Here is an 11,541-nt window from a genome sequence, read left to right on the forward strand (position 1 = left end):
TGGTGTCGAGCCCGAACTGGCATTTGGCCAGGTTGATTGTCAGGCTGTATTCACTCAGTCGGGCGTAGAGTTGACGGAGGCGGGACAGATGCTCCTGACGACTGCTGCTGGCTATGAGGATGTCGTCCAAATAGATGAAAGTCCAGGTCACATCCCACCGCGTCCATTAACCACTGAAATGTCTGTACGGCATTCTTTAGGCCGAACGGCATGCGGAGGAACTCGAAAAAGCCGAAAGGGGTGATGAGTGCCATTTTGGGGACGTCGTCTGGATGCATCGGGATTTGATGGTATCCCCGGACGAGGTCTACCTTGGAGAAGATCTGTGCGCCGTGCAGGTTTGCTGCAAAATCCTGAATGTGTGGCACAGAGTAGCGGTCCGGTGTCATAGCCTCGTTCAGCCTGTGGTAGTCGCCGCATGGTCTCCAGCCCCCTATTGCTTTGGGCACCATGTGCAGTGGGGAGGCCCATGGGCTGTCGGACCGCCGTATGATCCCCAATTCTTCCATCCGCTTGAACTCCTCCTTCGCCAGCCGGAGATTGTCCGGGGGGAGCCTTCGAGCGCGGGCGTGGAGGGGTGGTCCCTGGATCGGAATATGATGCTGTACCCCGTGTCTGGGCATGGCTGCTGTGAACTGTGGTGTCAGAATCGATGGAAAGTCCGCCAGGAGTCTGGTGAAGTCATTGTCGGACAGCGTGATGGAGTCCAGGTGTGGGGCTGGCAACTTGGCTTCATCCAGGGAGAAATTCTGGAAAGTCTCGGCAGGTACCAGTCTTTTCCCTTGCAAGTCGACCAGCAGGCTGTGAGCTCGCAAGAAGTCTGCCCCCAGGAGTGGTTGGGCCACCGCGGCCAGTGTGATGTCCCACGTGAACCAGCTGGCACTGAACTGCAGCTGCACTGTGCGGGTGCCGTAGGTCCGTATCAAGCTGCCGTTTGCAGCCCTCAGGGTGGGTCCTGCTTCTTTTTGTGGGTGTTGTACCCCGTCGGGGGCAAGACGCTGATCTCCGCTCCAGTGTCGACCAAGAAGCGGTGTCCTGACTGTTTGTCCCAGACGTACAAGAGGCTGTCCTGGTGGCCTGCCACCATAGTCATTAGCTGCAGCTGGCCCTTGCAGGGCGGGCGACAATGGCGGGCTTCTGTGCCCCACCACTGGTGGTAGAAACACCGCTGTTCACTGGCCTCCTCACTCCTGCCTCTGTGTTGTGTGCGCCCCCCTGCCGGGCCTGGTCTGGTCCGCTGTTGGGCACGTGGCCTGGTAATCTGACCGACGGATGCCACGCTCTCCCTCTTGGCTTTCCACAGCACGTCTGCCCGGGCTGCCACCTTCCGGGGGTCGCTGAAATCTGCGTCGGCCAGTAGCAGATGTATGTCCTCGGGCAGTTGCTCTAGGAACGCTTGCTCGAACATGAGGCAGGGCTTGTGTCCATCAGCCAGGGCCAGCATCTCGTTCATTAATGCTGATGGCAGTCTGTCTCCCAAACCGTCCAGGTGAAGCAGGCGGGCACCCCGCTCACGCCGTGAGAGGCCAAAGGTCCCAATGAGTAGCGCCTTGAATGCTTCATATTTGCCTTCTTCCGGGGGCGAATGTATGAAATCCGCAACCTGGGCGGCCGTCTCCTGGTCAAGGGCGCTCACCACGTGGTAGTAACGCGTGGAATCAGAGGATATCTGCCGAATCTGGAACTGGGCTTCTGCTTGGCTCAACCACACGCGTGGTCGCAGCGTCCAGAAAGTCGGCAGTTGTAGCGAAACTGCGTGAACAGATGGACCAAAGATGACCGACTCTTCATCTGTTCACGCAGTTTCGCTACAAACTGGATTTGGACCATCGGGGTCACCAATGTAGCAATGTGCTACACACAGCGCTGAAATAACGACACACAATCGGTAAGTCGTTTTGAGACTAGTTTATTCAAACTTCGCGGTGCTGGTATTTCAATCCCTAGCGCCCGCCCTCTCCGGGCGGAAATGACGTCAGAGGTGCATTACCAAAGTCTCCCCACGCGCTGGCTATTTGTGAGCCGGTTCACCTGCGCAGAAAGTGGGTCACCACTATATATAGATATTGAATGCTTCCTCCATATGGGAGAATTTAGAACTAGGGGAAAAAGTTTCAGAATAAAAGATCAGGAGGAATGATGTGAATTGCGTGGGCCTGTGTGTAAGGCAAGTCATGCAATTTTTGAATGGTATTTGAAAATGTCTTCAGTGACCTTCATAACATGTGTGAGATCGTTGTCATTTCCTTCTTTTGACTTTGAGACTGCTAGTGCTGATCTCTCATTTTGAAAGAAGAGCTCACTCCTCTCCACTTTGTCAATCAATGCTTCCAAGCAGTGTATTAAAATGAATGTGTTTGTCACCTTTTGAAGTCATGTCTTACACCAAGCAAGTTCCCAAAACATGTGGAATCTTTCTACTACCAATTACTATCAAAGTAAAGCAAATCTCTTTAAGACACACAGACACGCATTCAATGCTAACTATTCACAGAGTTGACCCTTGCACACATGTGCCAAGGTGCTTATAGATAACAGACAGTGTTAGTATCACTGATTGGACAATGAAATGATAATGAGGTTGGAGCATTAATAGTTAGCTCACTCCATATGGATTAACTTTATGCAAGTCAATCAGTTGTGAGTTCTACCAATATTTTCAGAATATCATTCCTTCAGGCAGGAGTATATTACCTACATTATTCCATGGAAATCCATATGGAATATAAATTTTTAAAAGTATCAATTGCTCACAATTTATATTATAGAATCCAATGACTCTGGTTCATTCTTTTTTTCTGATAGATGACACAACCATCAACTGCCTTCACCTTAGGCAAATTGACACAATAGACATAAGAGTCCACACACAAAATGCTGGAGGAACTCAGCAAGACAGACAACATTTAGAAACATAGAAACATAGAAAACCTACAGCACAATATAGGCCCTTCGGCCCACAATGCTGTGCTGAACATGTATTTACTTCAGAAACTACCTAGGGTTACCGATAGCCCTCTATTTTTCTAAGCTCCATGTACTTATCCAGCAGTCTCTTAAAAGACCCTGTCGTATCTGCCTCCACCACCATCGCCAGCAGCCCATTCCACACACTCACCACTCTCTGCGTAAAAAAATAACCCTGACATCTCTTCTGTACCAACTTCCAAGCACCTTAAAACTGTGCCCTCTCATGTTAGCCATTTCAGCCCTGGGAAAAAGCCTCTGACTATCCACACGATCAATGTCTCTCATCATCTTATACACCTCTATCAGGTCACCTCTCATCCTCGAAGGAGAAAAGGCCAAATTCACTCAACCTATTCTCATAAGGCATGCTCCCCAATCCAGGCAACATCCTCGTAAATTTCCTTTGCACCCTTTCTTTAGTTTCCACATCCTTCCTGTAGTGAGGTGACCAGAACTGAGCACAGTACTCCAAGTGGGGTCTGACCAGGGTCCTACATAGCTGTAACATTAGCTCTGGGCTCTTGAACTCAATTCCACAGTTGATGAAGGCCAATGCACCGTATGCCTTCTTAACCACAGAGTCAACCTCAGACCCCAAGATCTCTCTGATACTCCACACTGCCAAGAATCTTACCATTATTATTATATTCTACTGTCATATTTGACCTCCCAAAAAGAACTACCTCACACTTATCTGGGTTAAACTACATCTGCCACTTCTCAGCCCAGTTTTATATCCTATCAATGTCCTGTTGTAACCTCTAATAGCCCTCCACACTATCCACAACACCTCCAACCTTGTGTCATCAGCAAATTTACTAACCCAACTCTCCACTTCCTCATCCAGGTCATTTATAAAAATCACAAAGAGAAGGGGTCCCAGAATAGATCCCTGAGGCACACCACTGGTTACTGACCTCTGTGCAGAATATGACCCGTCTACAACCGCATTTTACCTTCTGTGAGCAAGCCAGTTCTGGATCCACAAAGCAATGTCCCCTTGGATCCCATGCCTCCTTATTTTCTCAATAAGCCTTGCATGCATTACCTTATCAAATGTTCTGCTGAAATCCATATACTCTACATGTACTGCTCTACCTTCATCAATATGTTTAGTCACATCCTCAAAAAATTTAATCAGGCTCGTAAGGCATGACCTGCCTTTGAGAAAGCCATGCTGACTATTTATAATTATATTGTGCCTCTCCAAATGTTCATAAATCCTGCCTCTCAGGATCTTCTCCATCAGCTTACCAACCACTGAAGTAAGATTCACTGGTCTATAATTTCCTGGACTATCTCTACTCCCTTTCTTGAATAAAGGAACAACATTGCGACCCTCCATTCCTCTGGAAGCTCTCCCACCCCAATTGACAATGCAAAGATCATTGTCAGAGTCTCAGCAATCTCCTCCCTTGGCACCCACAGTAGCCTGGGGTACATCCCATCCAGTCCCAGAGATTTATTCAACTTGATGCTTTCTTAATGTCCATATGCTCAAGCTTTTCAATCCACTGTAAGTCATTCATTCAATCACCAAGATTCTTTTCCATAGTGAATACAGAAGCAAAGTATTCATTAAGTATCTCTGCTATCTCTTCCAGTTCCATACACACTTTTCCACTGTCACACTTGATTGGTCCTATTCTCTCACGTCTTACCCTCTTGCTCTTCACATACTTGTAGAGTCTTTTTGATGAATTGATTAAACAGTTGAGGGTCTAGGCTGAGATTTTAACTTGCAAAGGTAAGGGGAAATAAAAATCAATATGTCACTTTTCAATGATGAAGTTTTTCTAACAAATCAGAGGAACTGAAAATTATTGATGTTGTGACCAAGAGTGGTAAGTGAAGAATGATGGAAGTGGATCAGTCTGTTGTCATAGGATGCCCCTGCATCCCTGCCGAGCCAATCCAAGTAATGCAATGGTGATCAGCAGAACAGAATTATACTCCCATACACTTCCAAAAAATAGAGATGCTACTGACTTTACCAGATTACGTATGAAGAACTGAGTGACAATTCAAAGATCAACAACAGTTTTATTCACCTAGACTCCCACTCATTTCCCAGTTGGAGTAGGACACTTGCAATTAGACCATCGCAAGCTGTAATAAATTGCCTGAGCTTATAAACAATTACCTCATACTTTGCTTGGTAATTAAATCAGACGTAAGGAAGACAGTGTAGATTTTCTGCTGATTTTGCATTGCTGAACAGCATGCAGCAACAGGAAATTTGAAAGATCATAAATCAGATCAGTGTTCATGCTGCTGAATCACCCCAGCTCACCTTTATTCACCCCACCCCCCATCACCTGTACATAAAATCAAGCAGTTTGCTACTTGTGAGGCCATTCCACATTGTAGTCACATATTTGTTGTGCTTTAAAGAGTCTGTAATACTAGCAGATCAGTTCAGATCTCTGCATTGGTCCGAGGCACACACAGTACTGTCCATCTTGGTAAAGGCATAAACAAAAGCAGGATTAGAAAGTGATGCAGGGTCAACCTAAATGAAAGACTCTCAACATCATATCTTCTCTTATATCTCATATCATATCTTCTATAGTTGGCCACAATATGAATAGTCTTGTGTTTCTCTGATCTGCTACAAATACTTTACCATCTCAAAAACCTTTCCACACATATCAACTTATAGTTCCATGTAAGCTAATGACACAAAGTTCACATCTTGCCAAAATTGTCTGAATCCACAACACCCTTGCTGGTGGCAAAATTTAAATTAAAAAGAAAACATACGAGGAGACAAATTTGTCTTAAGCCATGGGCAATAAAACTCTCACTGATTTAACCTTTGCCTCTCTGGTTCCATGGACTCAGTAGAACTTAATGTGAGAGAGGAGGGTGAGCCAACAGTCAATTCTTGTGCAAACACTTGGCACTAGCCAGCAAAGATAAAATTCTCTCCCCTGTTTGTGCCATTTGTACTGCACATCTCTGCTAGATGTGGCATTTTACAGCTGCTTGCAACTTAATAGGACTCATTATCCTTATTTTGTGGACACCTGAGATGAACCTATTGCAGATTTTAGTTCTTATGTCATAAGAACATCCAAGCTAAGTCACCTTATATGCTTGGATAAACATTGTTTTACTTTCTCTTCTCTCTCTCTCTCTCTCATTTATTTCTGTATACTTACATCTTTTCCTCACCGATCAGCTGATAGCTCTCCAACACCCTCTCTCAGCTTGCAATGTATCAGTGTTTACTTGAACATCGTGTCAGTGTTTACCCTTCATGGGAGCAGGCCTCACAATCTAACGAACTCATTCTCTTCCTGTAAACTATTATCGCAAGAGCAAAAACAGCTGGAGAAATGTGGGAATTCGAGAGAGTAGAAAGATGGTAAATTAGTTGACTACTTTAAATTACCTCGACTAAGTGAAAGGGTACACAGATCAGAGAAGTGAGAGAGTGTAGAATTAATGGACATATGGAGGAGAAGAGGTTACAGAAAATTTTGAGGGGAATGAGTTTGGTAGGATTGCTCGGAGAGGCAGCTAGAAATTAGTGGGTCAAACGGCCTCTTTCTGTTTCATTGGAAAATATGAAAGAGGAAGTTGATGGCTGTCTTTAATGTGGTCTCATCCTGAGACTTTAAAGCATCTGGTCACCGTATTATTAATGGGGAATGCCTTTACATGGCCACTGCTCTAGAGTAAAACAAACCTCTGGAAACCTCGAACTCAACAACTTATTTTTTATCCTCTTGAAACCAGGCAGATACACTTTCTCTGATATAAACCAGGATTTTTGTAGGAGAAGACTGTGCATCTATGAAAAAAATTACAAACTGCCTTTGGACTTAGTCGCTGATATACACTAACTGACTCTGGATATAATATAGACTAATGTGGATTGCAGTGTCATTAAGTGATCCAACACTATACTAGTAATCTACAACTGATTGCCCTATTACTTTGTACAGTCAGCCATCTACTTCCTTGAGGAATAAGGAAAGCAGTTACATGAGAATTTTTCAGAAAAAAATACTGTACTTCACGCATACTGTACTTCAATGCATAAATTTACAAAAGAATTTCCAAACTATATATCAATGTTTTATTTTTTACTTCTATATTTTATAAAGTGCATTAAAGAACAGTAAAAATAAATCAAATAAATGAGTGTATTCACCATCTTGATACCAAATCTTCAAAGAGACTGTTGCTGCTAATGTCTATAACTGCGCTGGTCCTATATACAAATATCAAGAAAGCTAAAATGTCTATTCACACTAAGCTTGCATTTTGTTTATAAATATGAAATTGCTTAACATTTTTAGAAATTGTTACTGGTTGCAAGATAATTCTGGATGAATGCATACTATATAAATGAAAGTTACAGCATTTGGTATTGCGATGGATTTTCATTTCTTGGTTAGCAGACCTCTTTCACTTTCCTGATTGTTTGTTAATCTTGTTTTCTAATCATTGCATCCTGTAAGATCAAACAGTTGTAAGTAAACTTCCAACAAACAGTTTGTTTAACTTCTGGTTGTAAGTGGAAGTTCAAAGTTCAGAGTTCAAAGTAGATGTTGTTATCAAAGTGCATATGTCACCATATACAAACATGAGATTCATTTTCTTGTGGGCATACGCAACAAATCTATAGATAGTAACTATATCAGAATCAGTGAAAGATCACCCAACTAGGGCATTCAAACAGAATTGTCAAAAGCAACAAACTGTGCAAATGTAAATATAAAATAAATTGCAATAAATAATGAGTAATGAGATGAAGATTACTTGAAAGTGAGTCCATTGGTTATGAAGTTGAAGGAAGTTGAGGGAAGTTATCCCCTTTCATTCAAGAGCCTGATAGTTGAGTGATAGTTACTGTTCTTGAACCTGGTGGTGTGAGTCCTGAGACTCTTGTACCTTCTTCCTTTTGGCCACAGCTAGAAGAGAGCATGTGCTGGGGTTCCCCAGTGATGGATACTGCTTTCCTTTGATTGTGTTTCAAGCAGATGTGCTCAATGGTTGGGAGGGCTTAACCAATGATGGTCTGGGCTGAATCCATTACTCTTCGTAGGATTTTCCATTCAAGGGCGTTGGTGTTTCCTTACCAGGCCGTAATTCAGACAGTCAGTATACTCTCCATTGCATATCTATAGATGTTTACCAAAGTTCTAGATGTCATGCCAAATCTCTGCAAAATCCTAATGAAGTAAAGGCTCTGCTGTGCTTTCTTCATAATTGCAATTAGGGCCTGGGTCCAGGACAGGTCCTTTGAATAGCTAGGAATTTAAAGTGGCTAACCCTCTCCACCTCTGATTCTCCAATGAAGATTGGTTTCCCTCTCCTGAAGCCTATAATCTTTGGTCTTGCTGACATTGAGTGAGAGGTTGTTGTTATGACACTACTCAGCCAGATTTTCAATCTCCATTCAACCAGGAGATGGCTTTCCAGAGATTGTACCTGGACTTTGTGTAGCTTTATTGGTTTCTAGCCTTGAATTCCTCTGATCTGGCCTCAGCAGACCTCAGTCCTCATGGCTCATCCTGTGGTTCTGATTGGGGAAGTCTCTGAATAATTTCATGGGGACATACTCGCCTACAGCTGTTTTAATAAGGTTTATTACAGCCATGGTGTATTCATACAGATCCCCAGAGAGTGCTTGAACACGGCCCAGTGAACTGACTTAATGCAATTCCTTAACCGCTTCTTGACTTCCGCGACCACCTCTTCGTTGTCCTAATCACTGGAGCCTTGCTCTTCAGCCTCTGCTGTATGTAGGCAGAAGGACAGACAAGTGATCTGATTTACCAAAATATGGATTGGGGAAGGAGCGGTAGGTGTTCCTTATCTTAGAATAACAGTGGTCTAGTAAGTTGGGACCTCTGTGCTACATGTTATATGCTGATGGTAATTGGGCAGGGTTTTCATGAAACAGCTCTGGTTGAAGCCTCTGACTATTATTTGAAATGCATCAGGATGGGCTGTTTCTTGTTTGGAGATGGCATCATGTGGTGTCACTTGATTACAGCCAGCCATTGGTGATATGTACACTGAAGTCAGGATTACAGAAGAGAGCTCCCTAGGCAAGTAGAACAGATGGTATTTGACTGTTAGATGTTCCAAATTGAGGAACATGAATTCGACAAAACAGAGCACTGAGGAGAGTTTATCATAACACACACATTGCCTTCCTTTGCCTTTCCCAAATCAGCAACTGGGTCCACTCTGCAGATCAAGATTTATTCTGGTTTGATCACTGTTCCTGGTGTGCCCAGAGAAAGCCACATTTCAATTAAGTATTCAATTGAGCAGTCTCACAGTCGCTTCAGTTGCTTCCAATACCTGCAGTCTAGCCTCAGGTCCTCAATTTTGTTCTCCAGAGACTGCACATTTGCCAACAAGGTGCTGATAGAGGAGGCCTCATCCTTCTGTGTTTCAGCCTGGTTTAGAGTCCCCTCCTCCTGCCTCATTCTCAGCCATTGTGATGAACATTCTTAAAGCTGTTGTGCCTGTCTGGTCCTCAGTTCTTAAAGTGTGAATGTAAAGCACTCTTTGTAGAACAGCTTTGCAAATAGGCTCTGTATTTTGAAAACTCTATATAGTCACAGCAACTGATTTATTATTGCTCAAGAGTAGAGTATACAATAGGTTTTTAATTTGGGTTAATTCAAACAGACAAGCTGACTCTTAAGTTGCTTAGTTCCAGGAAGCTCATAGAACAGATAGATGATGTCATTTAGAACAGAGTTTCTCAACTGGGGTTCTGTGGAACCCTAGAGTTCTATGAGAGGTCACTAGGAATTCTGCAAGAGATCATGAATTAAAAAAGTAAACATTGCTTTTTAATCTCACGTGATGCACTGTGCCACTGCTCACAGTGGTGGGCATTGACTCAGCAGCCAGTTAGCAATTTTATTAGAGTCTCTCAGACCAGTATGGCAGTGTGGACCAGGACTGTGTTTATTCAGTTGAGTCCATTCTCAGTTTTTTACGTAAGGTAGGGAAGGCTGTTGATCATTGGTGAGCGCTGCATTGCAAAGAGCAGAAGATGGTAGGTTGATGAGGAGCATGAAGTGCATTTTCCAAGTGTTGAATCTACTCACCTAACTTGGGCTGTAATGTCAGCCTCTTCCTCCCGAATTACCTCCCTCAACTTCCCCTTACATGCCATAGACAAACTTACAGCAGCAAGCAATCTCTACTGATATAGTAGACAATTAGAGGGAGATTTTCAATCTAAAGAAAGAATTTTTTTGTACTGTAACTCAACTGCTGACTTGCCACTTTGCTGTTGTAAACATTGCAAAAGGTAGATTGTGTGGGTTAGAAGTGAATTGCATTATGAAATTTTCATACTTTGCCTTCTGTGGGCAAGCCAGTTCTATATCCACAAAGCAATGTCCCCTTGGACCCCATGCCTCCTTATTTTCTAAATAAGCCTTGCATGGTGTACCTTATCAAAGGCCTTGCTGAAATCCATATACACTATACCTACCACTCTACCTTCATCAGTGTACTTAATCACATCCTCAAAAATTCAATCAGGCTCATAAGGCACAACCTGCCTTTGACAAAGCCATGCTGACTATTCCTCATCATATTGTGCCTCTCCAAATGTTCATAAATCCTGCCTCTCAGGATCCTCTCCATCAACTTACCAACCACTGAAGTAAGACTCACTGACCTATAATTTTTTGGGCTATCTCTACTCCCTTTCTTGAATAAAGGAAAAACATCAGCAACCCTCCAGTCCTCTGGAACCTCTCTCGTCTTCATTGATGATGCAAAGATCATAACCAGAGGCTCAGCAATCTCCTCCCTCGCCTCCCACAGTAGCCTGGGATGCATCCTGTCCAGTCCCAGTGACTTATCCAATATGATGCTTTCCTAAAGCTCCAGCACATCTTCTTTCTTGATATCTACATGCTCAAGATTTTCAGACCATTGCAAATGATCCTTACAAACGCCAAGATCCTTTTCCGTAGTGAATACTGAAGCAAAGTATTCATTAAGTACCTCTGCTATTTGCTCTGGTTCCATACACACTTTTCCACTGTCACACTTCATTGGTCCTATTCTTCCACGTCTTATCCTCTTGCTCTTCACATACTTGTAGAATGCCTTGGGGTTTTCCTTAATCCTGTCCGCCAAGGCCTTCTCCTGGCCTCTTCGGGCTCTCCTAATTTCATTCTTAAGCTTCTTCCTGCTGGCCTTATAATCTTCTAGATCTCTATCATTACCTAGTTTTTTCAACCTTTCGTAAGCTCTTCTTTTCTTCTTGACTAGATTTACAACAGCCTTTGTACACCATGGTTCCGGTACCCTACCATCCTTTCCCTGTCTCATTGAAATGTACCAATGCAGAATTCCACACGAATATCCCCTGAACATTTGCCACATTCCTTACGGACGTTTCCCTGAGAACATCTATTCCCAATTTATGCTTCCAAGTTCCTGCCTGATAGCCTCATAATTCCCTTTACTCCAATTAAACGTTTGCCTAACTTGTCTGTTCCTATCCCTCTCCAATGTAAAGGAGATAGAACTGTAATCACAATCTCCAGAATGCTCTCCCACTGAGAGACC

The sequence above is a fragment of the Hypanus sabinus genome, chromosome 9, assembly GCF_030144855.1.
Source record: "Hypanus sabinus isolate sHypSab1 chromosome 9, sHypSab1.hap1, whole genome shotgun sequence".
Classification (NCBI taxonomy): Eukaryota; Metazoa; Chordata; class Chondrichthyes; order Myliobatiformes; family Dasyatidae; genus Hypanus; species Hypanus sabinus.